The sequence below is a fragment of the Mya arenaria genome, chromosome 12 (assembly GCF_026914265.1).
Source record: "Mya arenaria isolate MELC-2E11 chromosome 12, ASM2691426v1".
Lineage (NCBI taxonomy): Eukaryota > Metazoa > Mollusca > Bivalvia > Myida > Myidae > Mya > Mya arenaria.
Genome location: NC_069133.1, coordinates 62769862 through 62793521, shown reverse-complemented (window position 1 = coordinate 62793521; position 23660 = coordinate 62769862). Strand labels below are relative to the sequence as shown.

At 33.8% G+C, this 23660-nt stretch overlaps 1 long non-coding RNA gene across 3 annotated transcripts; it reads left to right on the top strand.

The window, feature by feature from the left end:
• Positions 1-13896: 13896 nt before the first annotated feature.
• Positions 13897-23212, top strand: LOC128212423 (uncharacterized). Of its 3 annotated transcripts, XR_008257453.1 has the most exons (6): positions 17786-17854; positions 18622-18765; positions 19012-19122; positions 19728-19805; positions 21721-21827; positions 22662-23212. It is a non-coding gene; the product is annotated as an uncharacterized LOC128212423 (long non-coding RNA). The 3 variants fall into 3 exon arrangements; XR_008257452.1 differs by lacking the exon at positions 17786-17854 and adding an exon at positions 13897-13943 and having other exon boundaries at positions 18622-19122; XR_008257451.1 differs by having other exon boundaries at positions 18622-19122.
• The last annotated feature ends 448 nt before the right edge of the window (positions 23213-23660 follow it).

Genomic DNA, 23660 nt, shown 5'->3' with positions numbered 1-23660 from the left:
TTTAAAGATGTTGCTGGAACCCGACATTGTGCTAAAGCAGCGTTTTTCTTGTGCCACATTACGATCTCAGCATATTTGATGTTAAAAATCAGCGCATTTATTATCAAAAATCAACGTTTGTGTTGTAAAATTCAGTGCAATACTTGGTCAAATGGCAGTCTAAGTTGTTGGCTTAAATGTAATGCTGTTTATAATTACACCATTATAGTCATTCGTCGTTGTCTTCAACGTCTCTGATCTTTGCATGGTTCATGGGGATCCTTTCTGAATACTGAACTTATTCGTATCTTTAATTTCAAGTCCTGTGACACATCACTGGATCCGAAATGGATGCATTTACATGTCTGAAACATACGTTTACAGGTAATGAATTCAGAATAAACACGGACAATTTATTGTATCAAGGCGACATCCATCAACTATGTCATAAATTCGTTATGCAAATAAAACTATGGCAAAATCAAAATAAACCATTCGTGATAGTTTGTTTCAATGCATTCGAGCTGTAAATAGCAATTAATATGAATTGTTGAAATACATCCCATCCAATTGATTGTACGCGGTACAATGTAACCTGTTATAAAAAAGTAAGATGACAACATAAAAAGCATCTGTGAACTTCGCTGGAAAATTATGTAAACTTTCACAATATTATGTTGATAAGATTCGAATTTCACGAGGCGTCAGCCGAGTTATATCAAAATCTGTTTAAATTTATGAGAGTCGAATACGACAGTCCTGATTCAAAAGAAATACAAATGAAGCTATATGTATACAAAATACGGGTTAAAAACACGTTATAAGATATAATTACATTTCAATGACGCATTTTCATCACATATCCATTTGTAGTACATCTTAAATAAGATTTTTGTAAGACTATTCGTTGGTAAAAATATCTTCTTTGTATGTCTAGTTTCAGTTAACGATGGACACCAGACCGTTCTAACTAACTAACCTTCCATTCCATATAAGGACAAAAGGAGCGGTATCCAAAACTGCAAAAACATATTTGACACCCATCGTCAAATGAATCGGGTAAAACATCTTTCGGCCGATTATGCACTAAATGAAATATTCGCGACTGAGATGATTTACACAAAATCTTGTCATTCTTCAGTAGACTTCCTAGATTGAGTTACGTTGAAGTGATCCATATGAAGGTTTTCATTTTCATATGATATGAGGTGGAGAAACAAGATGTTTTTTCAAGAAGTTATAGAAAGTTCATAAAAAATGAAGGCATCAATTGAGAAAATCCTTCTAGGAAATATGCGCTGGAATTCTCAGTTTTTTTTTCTCACTGTTTTTGCAATTATAGGACAGAGTAAACATCGAAGAAATCAATTCAATTGAATACTATTTACGTTTCCTTGTCCGTACTCTTAGAACACAGTTCGACGCTTCGTGAATAGTTCGTCTGGGTGAATTTGAGGAAAGTAAATCTTCAGTAACATAAGAAAACTTCATCAAATTTTGCAGTCAGAAGTTGTAGAAAATTGGTGTTTGAATGATGTCAACGTAATCTACACCAGGCAATACCTCGGCCTTTCTTATTATGAAACAGACGAGCTAAAATTTCATGATATACATTAAAGAGTTGATATGAACAACATTTAATGTTATATGATATCTTATAATTAAGAGTTTTTTTAGACAATAAAAAAGGTTCAGTGATTTGAAAATGAAACCTTGAAGCAAATATGCTTTAATTTGGCATTAGCCGTGATTTATAATATGTAATCTTAATTATCAGGCTTCTTTTTATGAGGCTGAGACTCTTGCGGCACTAGGATTAACAGCCAGGCTTCTTTGAAAAAGATCTGCTTTTGGTATATGTGTAGTGTTGAGAAATAAGACTGGAAAACCATCTAGACATAAAATAATCTGTGACATAATAATTAAATCCTGTGCAGATAAAAAAAGAGATTTGGTGGAGGGCAGAACAGTCAAAAGTTGAGATGGCATTTAAACGACACGTAAACTATAACAGACAAGTATCTGTTAAAGTATACCAATACAGAAAGGGGACAAAGACCGTCTTATTTACATAAGACATGAACAAGACTTTTAATTGGATTTTTAGGCATTCTGCCATTAAATTAAGAGATCCTATTTTAATATTGCATCATAATTAATGCGAAAAGCTACAGAAACATAATCAATAGCAAAACACTTACATGGCAAAATTTGATCAATATATATGCAAAAAGCTACAAAAACATGCTCAGTAGCTAAAAGTTTAAACATAAACCCGGTTTAGTGGCAATGGGCAAACGCCAAAAACATAGAGCACACAACTCTACAAACAGCACAGTGCATAAATACTATATATATATATATCTATAAATAATTGGTATGTTTATCAAGAATTGCTAGGTACCGCCTTGGAACGGTCAGTAAAATGTAAATTTACTGTGGGTTTAAATCAGTTTATGTGCACAAACCTCACGAAGGACTCCGCCAGCATTTTGAACTGCGCCATTGCATACAATACCCCCAAAAAAATGCAACCTGTCGAATTTTAATACTTATATTTACATTTAATTTAATCTACATTTCTGCTAAAATTAATAGATTATTCAAGAGCATTTTCTCTTTTCTCTTTCTCTTGTTGTTCTCAACGGTGGGTAAATTAGAACAGCTATCGTAACCTAATTTTATACAACAATAAATGCACAGATAAAATAGTTCCTTATTTTTATGTTTATTTTGTATCTTTTCAAGGTCAAGAATATTATAAATACGTTATAACTGTATTACAAGTAGAGAAAAATATAACTTAAGCTATGAAAAATTAGCAATAACAAGAAAACAGCTAAAATATCACCACCTACAAAGTTCTCATTATATCTCGCGATATTACGCGATACTAGCGTTTGTTAAGTCACGAGTTTTCAAATTGAAGAGAAATTCCAGTCAAGTTACTTGTTGAGCGTTGATGAATCAGTTGGTGTATGAATCATGATGGAATACAGTGTTGAACAATTCAGCAAGTGCATTGTCATTTCTTCGGAAGTTAACATTCAATTTGGATGAAACGACAGCGGCGGTGGGTGGGGTAACGTGAACTTTCGCGGAAGGAAAGCCAGAGGACGCGAGCACAGTGGCTTGATGGACACGAGAAGACTTAGTGTTGAACTGAGCTCTTTCTTCTGGACGTTGCTGGGTGCACTACAAGATGTTAATGTTTCATATCTCGATTTCATTTTTTGTCAGATGCTTTATTTTTAAACCAAATGTCAATTCTAAATTCCGAAAAAAACGTCATCCTTGTCATTTAATATTTTTTTATACTGTTCCATCCATCATGAAATCATCTACATAAGAATCAGTCAAATTATCGTTGCTTATTTTGTTTAAACTGATTACTGCATATTACAGTTTTGCATGTCGCCAATAATTTTACAACGATTTCATTCAAAAAAATAGTTCCGTAGTAAATATGCCCCGCCCATAAGTATCATTGCGCCCAATGACAGGAAAGAAGTATCGAACAAACGCACGCGATTTCGATGGGAAATGCTATTTCACTTTATACAGAAATAATGTGAAATTGATAAACAACAACCATCGTTAAGGAATGAAGTGTTAATGTAAATATACGGCATTTAAGCCACCAAACGGCATGAAGTTCGTTCCACTCGAATACTGGATTTTCCAGAAGGAACTGAATGTTCTAAACATCGTTTTCCAAATAGAATGTGTGAGAACTCTTAAATGTTTAAATCAAATACATAATCTGCATCCGAAATTTGGAAGAGCGTTCGATGCTTATAACAGTAACATAGATCGAACTGGAATGTCACCTCAAAAGGATGCTTTTCACTTTGCTGTTACAGTCGTCAATTGAATGTGCTCCATTTGAAACTAATACCAAACAGGTTTAAAATATTTGAGTTGAATATAGAGTTGAAGGTCCATCGGTCCGTTTTTTCGTCCGTCAGTTTCTCCTTTTAATGAGTGAAATAAGATAAGCAAAATGAATGTTTTGTTATCAAACGATAATACATGTTAAACATAACATGTAAAGTAAATTTATTATTAATAACATGAAGAAATTGTGGACTCAAAACAGCATGTATAATTAAGATCTTACTAGAATAATAACTGATTCACTGATTACTGGGCGAATACTTTTGAATAAAATACTCTTTGTGTCTCGTTAAGTGTCTTTCGTGCTTTGCCATTGTACCTTTTAACAAGGCTTTTCTTTCACTACTAGGCTTGTCTCTGTAATTTTCATTGTATTGCTGATTATCACACTAAATTACTTTTAAAGATGAAATTTGTATTAATGAAGAGTGTTAACATATAGTTACGTATTTAGACATTATAAGTGATAATGAGGGACGGGCAGACCCTTGTTCATTATTGCATTATATGTATCTAAGCAGAAATGATTAAACAAATTAACACGGGTATATAAGACCTTGACATTCTCCACCACCGGATTTTTAAATTCCCTGTATCAAAATCGGTCACTTATGTCAATCACGCGAGCACTGTACTGCACTGTAGCAATCTCAATGAACATCTATTCACAAAACATATTGCACAGTCAAATTTGTAAATGCATTGAAAATGAGGATACCTTGCACGATTTTTTCACCTGTCTATTATATAACGTCAGTTTGTTTTATTTCATTGGGCAGATATCCACCGATGGTTATTTGTCTCTTGATCCATTACTCATTTACATTCTATAAGCTAGAAGATTATATTTATTCGATTCACTTCAACGAACGCACCAGATAAGGCAGCCAGAATGACTTACAGAAGCGAGACGTTGCATAAGCTATAAGGCTTTCTTCTCAATTCTGTCTACACTATTATTAATTACATTATTAGCATATGTTTTCTGTCAATGCATAACATGTTTAGTCTTTTTCAATTTTGTTTATGCTCAACATTTGTTGAACTGATTTAATAGTAAATCGTTTATCAAATGAAATATTGTTCAAACAAATACGAAGACCCTGTTTTACGACACAATGCTTAGGACCAACAAACATTTAAGCGAGACATACACAGCCTGTACTTTTTAAGCTGTGGGTTTTTATAACTGACTTTAGCATGATCATTTCTCTTTCAGACCAAACCATACAATGGCGCAAGTATGTGTCGTGAACGATTCAATTAAAGGCAAAACGATCTCCAACAAGGTGTTTGAACATAAATCAACGCAACCGTGTTGCAGCGAAGATCTTCTTGCACATTTAAAATAGAAATGCAAAACTCGTGTCTATGTGTAATGCATTTAGATTATTAAGTTGCTATATAATTTCCATAAGTCGATATTGTTATTGGGGAGAAATATTACGCTAAATCATCCAACGCCCTTGGGAAATTCAAATTATTAGTTCAAGAAATACTTGTTATGCCTTTATAATTTATTGAATGTCACTTCAAGGTTGATTTTTACTTTCGAAGGAAACCTTTATTATTTGTTTCAATTTAGCTTTTTTAACGAAGTTAAAACGATCGCCTGTTTATGCCCGGTCAGGAAAGTGCCCCCAACAAATCGAAAAAAAATCCAGCGGTCTTTGTTTCCATTTAGAAATTACATTTAAAGATGTTGTCTTGTACCAGGCGTATTTGCTGTGAACAATCGGCGTAACTTTTGTACAAAACTAGCGTATTTGTTGTGATATATTTGTTTAAAAAAGCAGCGTGTTTGTTTTGTAAAAGTAGCGTATCTGTTTTGTACAAGCAGCGTGTTTGTTGCTCAAAAGCGCATAGTTGTTATTACAATGAAGGTTGTACTTAATCAGCGGGACATAATTTGACGAACAAAGTCAACGTTTTTGTTGTGTATTAATCAGCGTATTTTTACAACAGTATTCGTTACACATTACTGTTGTAAATATCAGCGTACTTCTTGGACATAGACAGTTGATTTATTGTGAAAATTCAGCGCATTTCTAGACCGAATTCAGTAAATTTGATGTTTAAAGTCTGCGCAATTCTTACAAGGTATCTCAATTGGATTTGGGTATATGATAACAATAAAAATTAGCTCAATGGGCTATTTTCCGACATTAATCAAAAATATATACATTGCGTAACAACACATAGCAATGAACTGGTGATCTAGGAATAAAGGCATATAGTTTTAATTAGGTTACACATTGGAGAACGTATTTACACAAACCGTTTCTCTTTAAACTCAGGCAGACATTAACAAAAAATAAAATGCATTACTGCACTGTTTGCAATAATAACACTAACTAGTTTTCCGTGCTGTATGGCCAGTCAACACAGGCACAGTTTTGCTAGTTGACATGCCACTGTAAAATGGTTTGTTATTTCCAGAACATAAATTAATGATAATAGTAGCAAGCATTGCAAGTTGTAAGTAGCTTTATATTCATTGGAATTACAGCGTGGTATCTGTAGTTGGTAGAACCATGTTGTAGATTAAACTTGTTTTACTTTACCTAGCTAGAAAAAATATATTTGTAATATTGCAAGAATGTAACTTATCATGTGTTAATACTACTAAATTTGCCTACGTAATCAGAGAACAGCAGCATACATTGACAAGGTTGCTTCCATGATTTGGTCATTTTCTTTCTACTATAAACAATCCAAATCAATAGCACCTTAATAAAACATGCCGACAAAAAAAATTGAATATATTAATTTGAAATATTCAAAATAAACATAGTACTTGCTTATTTGATTTTTTATATTACTACATCTTGTCCTGTGGTTGTAAGTCATCTCTCTGAAAACAAAACACTTTTTCCGTTAAGACAAAGGATAATAGATGTTGAGTGAACAACCTTATAATCCTCGATTTCTTTTGATGTACAAGTTATAAAATATTATGAGCATTTACAAGAATGGCCTGTCTAGGTGCGTATTAGCCTTCTAAATTATTTGTAGTTTTGAGAGCATCTGACAAGCCTCAAAGCGGAAAGGGTTATTTACGAATTAAGTTTTCATGTCTGAGATTAAACTGGTGTTTTAGTTGCTAAAAGGCATTTGGACATATTCTGGTTCAGACATTTGTAAAATTCAATGGCGATGCGTCTTTCCATGCTCAGATGTAATGTTGGCAATAAAAATCTATAAAGAAAATTGTTATCAGTTGGTGTGTAATCATTTAAACCAAATATTTATCAAATTGTCTGTATTAGTCGTGTAACAAACATTCCGAACAACTGTACAGTAATTAAAATTAAATCTGATTAAAGATTTAAATATGATAAGCTTAGTGGGAGTTTTCAAATATTTGCTTAATCTTTGAAGGGTATTCAGTTGCTTCGGCTGCTTTTTGCACACTTTAGGAGTCTTTGCATCATCATTTAATCTACTAAATATCGTTACGTCTTACTTGCTCTTCACAGTTAATGCTAGTGTTCAATAGTTTGATTAAATATATTGAATTGCTAAAATCTTTACAGACTTGGAGGCAACTGAAATTGCTTGAAACTTGTTAGGGTAAGCCTGCCTTTGATTGGAAGTAACCAAGTTAACAAATTGTGTCTTATTTCTTCAAAAGTGGTCTTAACAACATCAATATTTTATCACACAATTATTTTTATGCAAACTCCGATTATTTGTTGTAAAGGAAAAGTGCATTTTTGGTGCAAAAGCAGCTTATTTGTTGAGACATATCAGCGTATTGCATTTACATCAGTCGCACGGCTGTCTTAGTTGTTGGCCACTTATATTATATTAGTATGCCATTATGAATTACATCATTTATAGTGATATATATCTTCTACGTCTTGGATTCTTCGTAAAACTGGTTCATTAAGATTCATTCTGAGTTGAACATATTTGAATCTGTAATTGTATTGTGACAAATCACTGGATCTAAAAAATAATTGAACGTATATGTTTATACCTTATGCAGGATAATACACTCAAAATAAATTCGATCAAGGCAACATCCGTCAGCAACGTTATGGATGCGTTAAGCAAATGTAATCATGGAAAAATTGTAATAAACAATTCATGACAATTTTTAGGGAACTTCCAATGCGCACGGACAGTGAATGCCAACTATTCTGAATTGTTGAATTCGATGAATTTTCAGTTAGCCAAAGTTCTGTTTTTGAATACATGTTTCATAAAACAGATGCTTTATTTTTTCTCTTCTTTACTTTTCTTAGTTAAAGTGTGCATTGTTCTGTATACACTTATATCTCCTGATATTTGTATAATTGGTTTATGTAATAAATGATACATATTAAACTTCCTGCACAAGTTCGATTGCCAGAAGTCGAGCGAAAAAAACAACCATGAAATATGTTGATACTACAATATTATCAACACAATTCAGGGCCACAACTTTAGAATAAATAGTGTCAAAAATACAACGATCATTACATTTGAGGTAAAAGTCTTCGAACATACAGAGTCTGATATAAGACTATGAATATACTTCGGGGTAAGAGTATTGGAACGGTCAGTGTCAAATAAACATATATCAATAAATTTTGGAATAATAGCATTGAACTGGTCGGATTGAAAAAAAATAATACAAAAAATCAGGTACACGCTCAGTGGTCGAAATTTAAAAAAACCCCACCTGTTTAGAGGCGTAAGACATGACTTAAACGACATTGGACTAGAACCATTTACAAATGAACAACACATACACAAATAAAAACACCACAAACAAACCATTCATGCATCAAAACAACTTTACCGATGATGGAATCACCACCTTCGAACAGTCAGTGAAACACGAGTTCACTTACATATGAGTCTACTGGGGGCTGAAACTTGTTCATATAGACATAATATCACCAATGTTCAAAAACAAAGACTTGTCAAGTCAATATAGTTCCATATAACTACATTCCACTATCAATGTAAACATGCAACTACCAATATCAAACATTCCACTATCAATGTAAACATGCAACTACCAATATCAAACATTCCACTATCAATGTAAACATGCAACTACCAATATCAAACATTCCACTATCAATGTAAAACATGCAACTACCAATATCAAACATTCCACTATCAATGTAAACATGCAACTACCATTATCAAACATTCCACTATCAATGTAAACATGCAACTACCATTATCAAACATTCCACTATCAATGTAAAACATGCAACTACCAATATCAAACATTCCACTATCAATGTAAACATGCAACTACCAATATCAAACATTCCACTAGCAATGTAGAACATGCAACTATCAATATCAAACATTCCACTAGCAATGTCAAACATGCAACTACCAATATCAAACATTCCACTAGCAATGTCAAACATGCAACTACCAATATCAAACATTCCACTAGCAATGTAAACATGCAACTACCAATATCAAACATTCCACTATCAATGTAAAACATGCAACTACCAATATCAAACATTCCACTAGCAATGTAAAACATGCAACTACCAATATCAAACATTCCACTATCAATGTAAAACATGCAACTACCAATATCAAACATTCCACTAGCAATGTAAAACATGCAACTACCAATATCAAACATTCCACTATCAATGTAAAACATGCAACTACCATTATCAAACATTCCACTAGCAATGTAAACATGCAACTACCAATATCAAACATTCCACTATCAATGTAAAACATGCAACTACCATTATCAAACATTCCACTAGCAATGTAAACATGCAACTACCAATATCAAACATTCCACTATCAATGTAAAACATGCAACTACCAATATCAAACATTCCACTATCAATGTAAACATGCAACTACCAATATCAAACATTCCACTAGCAATGTCAAACATGCAACTACCAATATCAAACATTCCACTATCAATGTAGAACATGCAACTATCAATATCAAACATTCCACTAGCAATGTAGAACATGCAACTACCATTATCAAACATTCCACTAGCAATGTCAAACATGCAACTACCAATATCAAACATTCCACTAGCAATGTAAACATGCAACTACCAATATCAAACATTCCACTAGCAATGTAAAACATGCAACTACCAATATCAAACATTCCACTAGCAATGTAAAACATGCAACTACCAATATCAACCAGTTAACTTTGTCAAACATGCAAAAGTCAATGTTAAACATTTCACTAGCAATGCAAATCGGAAACATTTAAAAAATAAATTGATACATTACAAAATAGTTCATTCACGTTTTCTATAATGTGAAGTATTGAGCAGAACTGTGTATAGTTTTGACTTGATCATTTAATTTTATATTTTGTTTTCAATAACAACGAAACAATTTTCATTGAAACAAATATAAATTAATGTAAATAAATATGACATAAAATTAAACATTAAGGTTAATGTCACCATTTAAATATGGTAAGCTTATCTGTGCGTCGAGAATCCTTTGTTATTCTCAAAATCAAAGCGATGATATCTTGCCTAGACAAAGTTTGAATTACGTTGCATTGGTGTGAACAGGGTATAGTAGGATTAATATAACATCCTTTTGCTCTTGGAAGTTGTGTTCGAACGAAATGTACTTTTACAGAATCGAAATTCACGAGACACCAGCCGAGTAAAATCAATCGTGTAAGTATCATCGAGTGTCAAAGGCGACACCGCTGATCAAAACGAATAATTTATAATCCTGTTAGTATACACGTTATTAAAATCACATAGAAGAGTTAGTATAATATAAAAGATTAATTTGAATAACGCATTTTTTTCTGACGTCATTTCGTTACACCTGAATAAGACTTGCGACGTGACGTAAGCAACGTGAATATATATATATATAGCCATATTGCATTGGATTGGAAAACAGACCACAGTTTTTTTGCAATATATATCTATTGCAGATATATGATGCATATATAGAATAATCCTGTATGATTATTGTCGATTCTATTTTTTTCTGAATGTTACAATGATAGCTAACGGTCCTAATGGGCTTCGTCGAGTACAACCATTTATATTAAAACAGTACGTTGCGTGTCTAGTTTCAGTCTAGTCTTCAATGACATGTTTGACACACATCATCGTTTATACAATCATATCGCTACACCATTTCTGGCCGATAATGAAATTTTCGCAACTGACATTCTTGAGCAGGCGTTCTAGATTAAGTGGAGTTGAAGTGTTCTTTTCGAAGATCCTCATTTGCATATGATTTCATGTGAAATAATCAACGTTTATGGAAATTTCATAGAACATGAAAGTGTTAAAAGGAGAAAAAAAAATGGAAATATGCGTTGGAATTCACAACATTTTCGTTTGATAAATATGCTTCTGCAATGTCTAGTCAGAGTAAACGACTATCATATCAATTCAGTTGAATACTATTTACGTTTCATTGTTACAACTGTTTAAACTGTCTGTGACACTTGCTATATCGGATTGTCTGTTGGTGTGCAAGATTTGGAGGCAATGTGCCAGTCTACAATGATTTACTGAAAACTAGGAGACCAGCAGGCAATTAATAAACAATAAGCTTCAGTCGGGTTGAGAATCTTGGTGTTACTGTTGGTCCACATTTCTTATCTACTATCGCCTAGGATGTTTTAACATTCACCTGAAAAAACAGCAGCATATGTATATAATAAATGCTATTATAAGCAGTGCCATACTGACAAAGTTTTACTTGGTAATGTTTTAACAAGTGAAACTTTTACTTAATCCAAGATATCCACGTGTACTTAACATATCAGGCAAAACAGGTATTTGGTCTTCGGAAAACTGCCAGAAACGCACGGAAAAGGCCATGTAATTAAGAGAGACTAGGCATAAAATATTGTATTCCAACGTCTCAGTGCTGTTGAGAACCTGTCACGGTATGACGTTTGTTTCTTACTGCAGTAATTCGCATATTTATGCCTATGTCAAGATAGTGTTAGACAATCTGTACTTTGCTGTCTGCTATATAATTAGGTATGAATATATATTCATCATGTCTTATAACTATAGTCATATCTAAACAACATATAGATCCTTTAAAGTCATGTAATTATTCTCGTGACCTATAATAATTATTTTTAAGAATGCTTATTAAGTTTGGAATTATAGAGATTGAATATCAAACATTTTCATCAACAGTTGTGATGAAACAGGTTAAAGAATGGTAACTATGTCTATACAATATACATTTTTAATAATATCTTTTGTTTACATATAGGTAATTAAAACTTGGAATAATTCAACTGTTTACACGTGAAACATTATTCTAAACATACATACAATGCTATGGCGAAAAGAATTATTGTATATAAATTTATAAAATATATCTTAAACATCGTGCAAGGTTATACGATTATCCGCTTTAATTTTAGTATGACAAAATCACCTGATAAATGTAGTAGTATTGTAGACAAGTGCTGTATCGTTATAGCTGGACAGGAACAATGTTCATCAGAAATTGTTATATGTACCAGTTTGAAAAGACGGGAATAGATATATGTGATAACTCCTTATATGTAATACTCTTAGATATTACTATACCATATTGGAAATCTGCGTTAAAGCAAACGTTTTAAATTAAAAATGAAAATACAATTTGATTAATAACTGCATTGCAGTTATGATTTTTTTATTTTGTCTATATTAAGATGACGAGTCTACAACTTGCAATCTACTGCCGTTATATGAAGGCTCTGAACAATTATCTTGTGTTATTTTTCATCAATGGCTTGAATTATATCTAATTGATAGGTAGTGAAACTTAAATTGTTAAAATTTGACCAAATTGGCACTCTAAGTGTTCGGTGAAATATCAAAGCAGGTACCAAACAGATAAGGATTCCTTGTTTTAAGCCAATAAACTCTGTTTCAAACGAGACAAACACACAATGTACACATTATTCAGACAGACCACATATCCATAAACAACTATTTATGTGTGAACAATGGTTAGGATCAAAGCCTTATTGCGGTCAGGAAAACCAAAACGCACTGGTATTTAAACTGTTTTATCTGTTATATGTAGAACAATAATTCAAGTCGTTTGCGTAAACAATAGCCGTGTAGTGTCCGTTACTTCAAAGACAACTTTTTTTACGTTACATTAGTCGATTGCAATGTACATATATTGGTATTAAGAAGACAAGGGAACTGCTTCAATGCGAAATGTACTGGGTCGTGGGAAATCGGGTTGGGACAACTTTTGTAACATAAATGTCTATTAATATATATGCAAAAAGCTACAGAAACATGCTCAGTAGCACAAAACTTAAACATAAACCCGGTTAAGTGGCAATGGACAACGCCAAAGACATAGAACACAAATTCACAAACAAGAAACATAGAACAGCACACAACTTACAAACAGCACAGTACAAAAATAGTATATAGGTTGTTCAAATTGGCAAAATATCCCATTGAATTGAATTTGTATATATATATATATATATATATATATATATATATATATATATATATATATATATATCTACTACAGATATTAAGGTGACCATATATATATTAATCTAGGCATTATGGGGACCGCTGGATTAAGGCGACAAAAATTGGTCTCCTTAATATTTTCAATCCAGATTTGATGTATCAAATGTCAATAAAAATGTCCATTGACAGTAAGTTGATAAGCTTGAATGTTTATTTACGAGATCGTTTCATTGTTTTAAATCTTATTCTCTTTTAATATTAAAAAAAATATTCTTAAACTTTTGTGTGCGTATATTTGTGTATCCATAAAAATAGCCATTAAGGCGACCAGGGAAAAAATCATAATTTTGGTCAAAAATAGCTATATACTAAGCATTTTTTATTTGTTTTACTTTATTTAAAGCCTATTGTATATTATCCCGAAGTTTCATTCCATAAAAAACAGAAATAAGGAAATTCGATATTTCGTGTACCATCAGCATCCAAATTTTCAAGTATACAGAAATTTAACTTTCCGGAATATAACGGAAATTTTCGGGTATCTCCGTGGTACCATCTCCGTGGTACCATCTCCGTGCAATTATGCAGTATGGCGTTCATCTCTTACGGAAAGAGAATGGTAACTTGGTAAGTGTTTAAAATATATATTCAACGTTTTTTGCGTTTATTTTTATGACTTTTGTACAGTAGTATAAATCGTCCACCCTTTGGATAAAAAGCAAATGATTTATCCGGATTTTGTTCATCCGAAACTAAATCACTAGTATCAACATCCGGTGTAATTTTTGCTTGTATTTTGGAGAAACTCGATTGATTTCTAGCAAACTTGGTTTACCACTACATCGTCGCTTATTATTATTTGGTATGTTCCAATCTAAAAAGGGATTTGCTCCCTTAACATCTCAGATTTTAATAAATAAAAGACGAAAGGATACAAATGCCTTACATTTTGTTTGTCAATGTCATGTCATTATTCATTCTCATCACCTTTGAATAGCAGAACAGAACAAACACTTTCACCAATTCGTATTGTGGCTTTTTGCATGTGTCTTAAATTCTCATATTTGATAATAAATGCAACAATAAAATATTTCCCTTATTCTGCCACAGTTATGCACCAGTCAATTGTAACCATGGCCCCAGGTCTTGTTTATACCGGGGATATCAGGGGAAATGGGCCATGTTTTTACCTTCCAGGTGGACCGGCAGTGCTGAGTGAATGCGGTGTTATTGTTTTTGCGCTGAAAACAGGGAATGGGCCTAACCTAGGATGTCCCCAGGGGCATTTGACGGGGATCTGGTCATTTCGTAACCTTACCATTTCGTAACTGCTGAATAATGGTTATTTCGTAACCATTCTGTTAGTCAATTCGTAACTGTCAAGAAATCAATTGCTCATATGGTACCATTTAACAATGTGATAAATAGTACACTTAGCACCTCGTTAAGTGTATTGTTCGAACCTGGATGTATATGGCACAGCAACCAAGACACCAATTGGGAGACAATAAATTTGCTCAAATTCTCACTAGTAACAAGCCAATAATTTATGTTACTCAATAGTTATTAGATTCATATATATATATCATGCTAAATTAGAAATGATTTGTTACCAAAATATGTTAATTATTTTCTTACATTTTGCTTACTTATAAACAATAATTTAAGACTGATTGCGATGTATTTTTGAGTAAAATTATGTTTACATAAATGATCATTCTTGACCTATTTCATTGACTATATTTGTTTGAATTGTTTAAAATGAACAAAATTTTGTTCTGTTCTTTTCTCAATTGATCCATATTCTGCATACTTTATATCTGAAACTGACAAAAAAAACTGCTACAAAATTAAACATATCGGCACATTTTTAATACAATAAGCATATAAAAAGCGCATACTCTCATTCGGCAAACTCACTACATTTTACAATACTTCTATGCAATTTAAAAAAAATGAAATTCTAAAGTTATATGGTCTATATATTTAAAAAATATTGGCTTAAGGTCACAATTCCTCTCAATGGTAGAACATCTATGAATTAAAAAAAAAAATTACATTTAATATTCAGCCTACTAATAATATTTCCTTCGCAACATAAAAAAATAGCTAGTGTGAATGTTTCTATTTGTCATAGTTTCAGAGTTTATTGGCAAATCACACTACACTATTAGGAATAAAGAAGGAATACAACTACTAGATTTAACTTTGTTGATGTTGTTATTTTTATGTTTTATACTTACAGTAAACTTATTTTGTAAATTCAAATGGTATTAAATTAATTCCGCATAATTATAGGAGTTAACGGTTAAGATATGACCATTCGATTTCTTAACGGTTACGAATTGACTAACACAATGGTTACGAAATTACCAACAATGAGCGGTTACGAAATGATCATAATTCATTTGACAGGGCTTTTACCAGCTGTTTGTCTGTGCAGAGCGGGAATTTTACCTGGGATTGGCTGGACCGAAAGTCAAAGTCCCCACTATTAGCAGGACCTTGGGGGCCCATGCTGCAATTGACTGTTGCATTATTTGGATTTTTTCTTAACTTTACGACACGCCCCCCTACAGTATTTTATAGTCAAGTTAAGTAATATTTATTTACAGAAATTGGATAACTTAACAAGTAAAGTAAACTGTACTGAGCTTTTGAACAAACCTACATACTTATAAATCAAAATTGATATTTTAGGGTCTACACTGAATAAACCCAAAATGTTAGTTTTGATTTGCTAAATTCGAGTATTTAGTCTATCCACACAAAATTTACAGGATCATCAGGTAACAAATTTTCTAAAAATTCTCTGTTTTCCAAAAAGGGAAGACAGGTTTAAGTGGGATTAAAAGGTTGCTATCTGTGACTCAAAAATACTGTTCAAAATTGTGAGTATTCATTTATTTTTTGTTCAGTAAAGAGCATGCAATGGCATAGTGGTTGGATTAGATAATCTGACAGTGGTGCAGGACGTCAGGAGTTCAAATATTGTTGTGAGTTCAATGTACCAAAAGAATACCTTTAGAATACACAATTATCTATAAAAATGGCAGAGCAAATTGCCCATATTGTAGTAATGTCTTAGATTCAGCTTGGATAACTTGGACACAGTAAGCGGTTCACACCCAGGGAAATTCTCAGATAAAACAGTGCCTATAAACTTGAACAATATATTTTTCATTGAGACAATTAAAGAAAATACATTATTGCTGATCTTCTGAAAACAAATCTTCTAACATTCAAATATTTAATTTGTTGGATGAACTAAGGTTTATATTGATAAGAGATTGCTTCAGTTGGATATTAACTAATCACCAACAAAAATATATGCATTTAAATCACACAATGTAAACAACTGCGCCACAGATAGGTCTGGTTGGTCTGTTGCTTTAGTTGCTAAGTAAACATAATGTCAGTGATTTCATCACTATTTCTTTTTTTACCATTTGAATCATAAAAAGATAACAAACACAAGAACTTAACACTTTGTGAATATTTAAGGAATGTAAGGGGTCAGATTTCAGATTGCTCATTATTTCTGGAACACTAAATAATTTATTTGATTGTGTACACTGCACTTTCTTGTTAAGCATTCATCCAAATCATTTGGGTAAATTTTGGCAGAAAAACTGCTTTTGGATTTATACTGGTCATCAAAACCGGCACTGACAAAACATAAGACGTGTTTAATTTATGTGCGGGAAAGAGGTTTAAAGGTGTTGGCCCACAGCGAAAGGCTTGCGGGATGCAGTACCCCTTCAAGTAGTTCTTGAAAAAAATGATTCTCTCAGGTAGCATTTGATTATGTGTACATTGTATTATTGTATGTATTTTCAAGTTTACACATGATTTATATCAGGTTGGTATAATTTTAGTTTTATTTAAGTCTTAAAATTTTGACATTTTTTTTAAGATTTGCCTGCCCCTGTCAGAACACTTAAATTCTTGGTCTTTGGACTATTGTCTGCAACTTCAAAACACACTTTTTGGAACAGGACACATTTTCCTGATATTTTATCCAGTTTGACTGCAATATAAGTTGTATTTATCAATAATTTAAGTAAAAAATGACATTTATATTTCCATAATTACCTGGTAGTTATTTGTTAATTTGTTTTAATTCATGGATAGGTTTATTGCGAGTGTCATGGAAAGCTGGAACTTTTCAGTACACAACATGCAAACTGAGAATGAACTGTGTGTGCCGGCTTTGTGAACAAAAACGCAATGCGGCTATGGTAAGTTGCGTCAAGATAACCTTGGGCCCCCCCCCCCCCCCCTGGACACGCAATACAATTCGTGTTTCGCTGATCTGTTGGCTGGGATCAGATCATCCATTTAGGGATTTAGATATGTTACCCCAGCCACCAGGCTGAATGTGTAATTTTACTCAATACTAAGCTTTGTTTTATTGCGAACATCATGTTTATCTAATTGCAGTTGCTGCTTGGGACAATTAAGTTAAGTCAGCAACCTTCTACCAGACTGCAAGATTCATCTCTTCCAAAGGATGTCGTACCTTTCCAGGTGGGTGTGCATTGATTGTTTGATTGATTGATTGATTGATTGATTGATTGATTGTGAGTTTGTGTAAATGAATAACTGTGAAACCATAACCAAATGTTGGGCTGTAAAGGTGTGTGAGTATGTGCATGCTTCACATATTCGCCATCCTGGTTGGCATACTGGATCGTCATCAGACACTCTGCCATGAATGTGAAAGAGTTTAAAGCTATTTCTTATTTTCCTGTGTAACTATATTGATTTTTTATTAAATTTACGCTGCCGTGTTACTGAGTAACAATTTGAAATTGGGCCAAAATCATCAAGCTAGAGCTTTGCATAATCTTTTTGAAACTTCTGGGAGATTTCTGCCCTTGAAAGTATTTGCTCGCAGCCCGCCTCAAAGTTACACTTTGTTCAGTATTTAAAGCTTTCGGATACACTTTTTTTGTTAATTTGAGATCTTAATGAGGCTACATTGTACTTCTAAGTAAATAGATGCTCAAAGTAACAAGATGCTCTGGGTGTTCACTGGGTGACAACGGCTACCCAGTATTGGTTGTTTCTTTTTTCTGAAAAGATATTTCTTGTGAATTGCCCAGTTGCAGTGGTTTTGACGCCACAGAACCAGCACAGCTCCATGACAGATATACATGTTTTCGTCATTGATGTCAGTACTGCTGTATTGGAGGCCTCACAATTTCTGTGTGGAAATGTCATCTGATACACTCATAACGGCGTATTTCTAGCATAGCTTTCATAAGTGCATGGCCATTTTCTGTCATTTACAGATACACTGTGTTGTGTGTGGATAAGAAATGCAGAGTGGTACCACCAATCACCTAAGCCACCATTCCCCTAACAGACAAAAGGCTCATGGGGACAGTTCCTGCAGTTTACAGCAAAGCTCTCAATTGTAGCCCTACAAACTTCAGGTAAGTGATAAATCTGGGCTTCAAGATATCTCTGTACTCACTTTAAGTTTATACTTCATTTGAACAAAACTTACAATTTCAGCATCAAAATCCAGGTTTAGATCCCAGACCGAACTTTGTCTCCTTCATTAAACTTCATTTCAGATGATCTATAAGCCACATACATGTTCACTACTTATGGCGGATAAGAACTTTCGCAAATTGATTATAAATGCGTTTTCCCAGATATACACCCTCCTCTTGCAGACACTGCCGATGGTGAAGCTTGGGTGCACTGGGCCGGTTATCCAGCCGTGTGGAATCAACATCTCCAGCTGAACTGGGGCCGGGAATTATATAAGAATCCTTAGCAGCATGGTGAGCTTTTGTGTATTTATTTCCAGGCTTGTATACCCGTCCAGACTTCTGCGTTTAACCTTTCCTTTCGTCATTTTTCTCAGAAAATGTAGCTGTCTAAGTGCCTATTCCATCAATGAGTATCACTGTCTTTCAATTGCTGTTGTGGTACAGTTTAAATAGCAAAGGTTTATGGCCCTGCTTGTTTGCAACTCCTCATTCAGTTTTGTACAGCGAGAAAAGTAAGGGAATTCTAGAGGTTTACTAGAATTATGGATTGTTTTTCTTGAGTTACACAGTATATAAGGAGGAATTAGTGGGTACACAACTCCTCATTTTATTCCTGTTTATTATTTATATATGTAGCATAGATGTGTACAAGACTTACGGTACTTTAGAAACATGACATAAAAGAGCTCACTTTGATTTATTTTCTCAAAAAAAGAAACTTTTACTGCATAGTAAGTAATGTCTTCTGCTCATCTTTACGACATCATTACATGGAATGATGTCAACTTCCCAAGACACATTTCCACATGGCGCAGCTCATTTATATATATTGCTGATGGATTGTTTAGAATGGGACAGTTTTAAATCAACATAATGTTTTAATCGCCATTTTACAGAGTGCCAGCCAGTCATTGCTGTTCTTTGCAGTGCTGAGGAGGACAGTCCTGCCAACATAACAGTTTGTTCAATAACAGGTAAAAAACTGGTCTCACTTTACATTTTCAACCACTGTTCAATCGTAACAATTATCAACGAACCGGCTAGTCTCAATCATGCAGCCGCTCTAATTAGAGTCAATGAACGATATAGATCCGGATACAAGCGTCTAGATGATCGAGACTAAATTGGCAACATGAGAACATTTATTTCATTTCCTGATTCTTGAAAATTACGTGAACAAATGACAATTCTACTACCATTTAAAGTTTGATTAATTTTCGGACAAATGTGTTTGTTTTAATTTGCCTTCCGCTTAAAGTGAACGTATATATACTGGGCAAAAGTGCTGAATTTCATCGTCAATGACAGTGATTATCCAAAGTTTGAATTTGGTTCGGACATGTTTGACGGGAATTCAAAGACATTTTTTGTCAGCAGTCTTATATCACAGGTTTCCATGTGAAACTTAACTCTCGATCAAACTATGGTAAAAGATCAAATGCGGGGCTCTGTGTGCGGCATAGACTGCTAATTTTTATTTAATATGATGAAGAGCTAGTTAAGTTATCTTTGTTAAAAGTCTTCATTTGAAGCAAAAAAATGTTTCAATATCCTGTATGAATTTTCTTCACCGGATATCGATTCATAAAAAACATTGCTCCAGGGTGCGGAGCTACTTTTTGCTATATGTCTATATGGAAAAATCTTCTCCTCAGAAGTCAACTTTGTTCCCCAATGTGCAAGGCACAATCGGTGAAAATAATTTCAGTAAAAGTCACTGACCATTATGCCCCCCCCCCCCTTCGAAGAAGAGGGGTATTGTGCTTTGCACATATCGGTCGGTAGGTCGGTACCGTCTACCGTCTGTAGACCAAAGCTTATCTGAGTGATAACTCAACAATTCCTGGACGTATGGTCTTCAAGCTTGACATGAAGGTTGGGCCTGACCAGTAGATGATTTTAGGGCTCATCAGGTCAAAGGTCAAGGTCACAGTGACCTTGAATGGTAAATTAATTTTAAAGCTTGTCCGATTGATTACTCAACAATGCCTAGACCTTTAGTCATCAAACTTGATATGGAAGTTGGGCCTCACCAGTAGATGACCCCTATTGTTTTTAGGGATCATCAAGCCAAAGATCAAGGTCACAGTGACCTTGAATGGTAAAAGGTTGTCCAAGTGATAAATCAACAATGCCTGCACCCATGCCCCTCAAACTTGACGTGGAGGTTGGGCCTTACCAGTAGATGACCCCTATTCATTTTAGGGGTCAAAGGTCAATGTCAAAGTGATCTTGAAAGCAAACTCGACAATTCCTGGACCAATCATGCAATTCAGTCTGAATGGTCATCAAACTTGACATAAAGGTTGGGCCTGACCAGTAGATGACCCCTTTTGACTTTGAGGGTCATCAAGCCAAGGTCAAGATCACAATAACCTTTAATGCAAAAAAGATAACAAATCCTCTCCCAGGGATATCTCAACAATGCCTGAACCTATGATCATCAAACTTGACATGGAAGTTGGGGTTGACAAGGAGATGATGATTATTGATTTTAGGAGTCATTGGGTCAAACGTCAAGTTCACAGTGACCTTGAATGCGAAAATGTTTGTCTGTGTGATAACATGTCAATGCCTGAACCCATGTCCCTCAAACTGGACATTTAGATTTTTGTAGACCAGCTGATGACTCATATGGATTTTGAGGTCATAGGGTCAAAGGTCATGGTCATAACACACTCTATCCTCACACTTTGAATGGTCATAATCTTAAAACTGCCCCAACGGCATCCAATGTCAGTGACTAATCAGCTGTCATTTCGGTCCATGCTTATTTCATTCAATTGTTCATATAATCCTGACAACATGGCGCTCAGGTGGGGGCATAATGTTTGACAAACATCTCTTGTTATTATTATGATTATTATTAATAAACTTTTACTATTTCAGGAGACAAACAGAAACACAGAGGTGCTATACATTCCGATGGAAAAGACAACAAAAGCATCTCCCATCATTTTGGCGTGGCTCAGATCAAGAGGAGAATTTTAAGAAAGGTAATAACTGAGCAGCTAAGAACATGCAAGTTGCACTGGTTAGAGTGTAAGACCCATCTTGCTTCATAAGAATTGATAATCATCAATGTATTAAATCAAGAAATTGAAACATAAGTGTCTTGTCTTTTGCAGTGTTTTTGAAATAGAATATAATTAAAAAAAAAAAAAAAATTAATATGATTGTGAATGTGTGATGTTTTCTTCTGATCATTCTCTCTCAAAAACCAGATACAAAAACATATTTGTAGATTTTTTTGTTTTACTTGTAAATATAGTTTTAAGTTTGTATTTTAGGCAAAGCCTTTTATTCTGCTCAATACAAACTTAAATATTGTAAGAGTTATGGCCCTTTGTAATTTTATATATTTTCACCAGCTGCATTATAAAGTCAGACCAAAAGTGTCCAGTTAGTGTCCAAACAATAACTAAGTTAGAATCCTTTCTCAAATCAGGTGAGCAATATAGGGCCATCTCTGTGTTTGTCTGACAAAAAAAACAATAATCAATCTTTGAGTTAAATTGACAAATATTGTTGTAGAATGTTTTGTGAAGACATACAATTGGATTACTTTTGTGTCAATAGGATTAAGGTTTCTGCACATAAAATTTATTTAGAATAGCATTTGGGTCAGTCGGTTCACGTTCAATATTACTGATAGTATAAGTGGAAGCAGTGACTTAAAATTAATTACCAAACAGTTTCTGCTCATTTGCTTTGAGTTAACATACGAGTTATGAAACTTGAAATACTAGTTCTTGGTGGCATAAATGAAAGACCTTCTTTTGTCACATTGACTTGTAATCAAGCACTAACTTCCTCTAAAAAAATTTCAGGTGATGGTTGGGCACACACAAGAAGACATAGATCACAGGTGTCCAGGCATATGAGTAGACTGGAGTTTCACACTCTGCCAAACTTACTTCATCAGAGGATCAGAAAGCTTCTCAAGATCCCGCACTGCACACTTAGATATAGTCTTTGACTACAACAAGGGGATGAAAGTACAGAGAGGTCCAATTGAAATCAATTCTGTGCTGCGTCATTTCTTCTTCTGGAAGTCGATGGACATGATTTATCATGGCATCAAGTGTGCAGTTTGTCGACTATCAGCAGTCTTGTTCACCAGCTGTGCAACTTGAGCTGGTAGCTTTATTGCTTGAAGCCACTGCATAAGAGGGGGAAGGTGCAGGCTCATCAAAGTCTCAAAAGTTGAAACTAGGAAAAGAATTTTGTCAAGAGTGTGAATCTATTTGCTTTGAAAACAATCGTTACAATGATTTGGTTTCCTTTGAAACTTGATACATACTATGTGTATGTTGAATGAATTGAGATGCTTAAATAAAGAACCGCTATTCAAATATCAGGAAACTGCATTTTTCATACTAAAGGGTAAATTATGTTGCCATTTCCTGTATGTATTTAAATAAGATATGTTTCCACAATTAATATTTTTAGGGAATTTTTCTCAACCTAATGAATGAGATTAAATTGTTCCAACGTTATATGAGCTTAATATGTGTTTTCTGTTTCTTTAAAATTGGTGAAAAATTGTCAGAAGATAATTAGACCAGTATCCATTACTGCAATCATACAATCAAATATACAGGGACAAGCCCACTGGGAATATAATATAATTAAATCCTGTTTAGGGGCATGAGGCAAACAGAGTTACTTTCAAACGTTAAAGCTGCACTCTCACATTTTGGACGTTTTGACAACTTCTCTCATTTTATGTCTTGGATTTGAACCATCCAATTTTTGCGAAAAATTAAATGGCAGATTTTTCTATTTAAGATGCAAAAAGCTACAGAAACATGCTCAGTCGCAAAAAG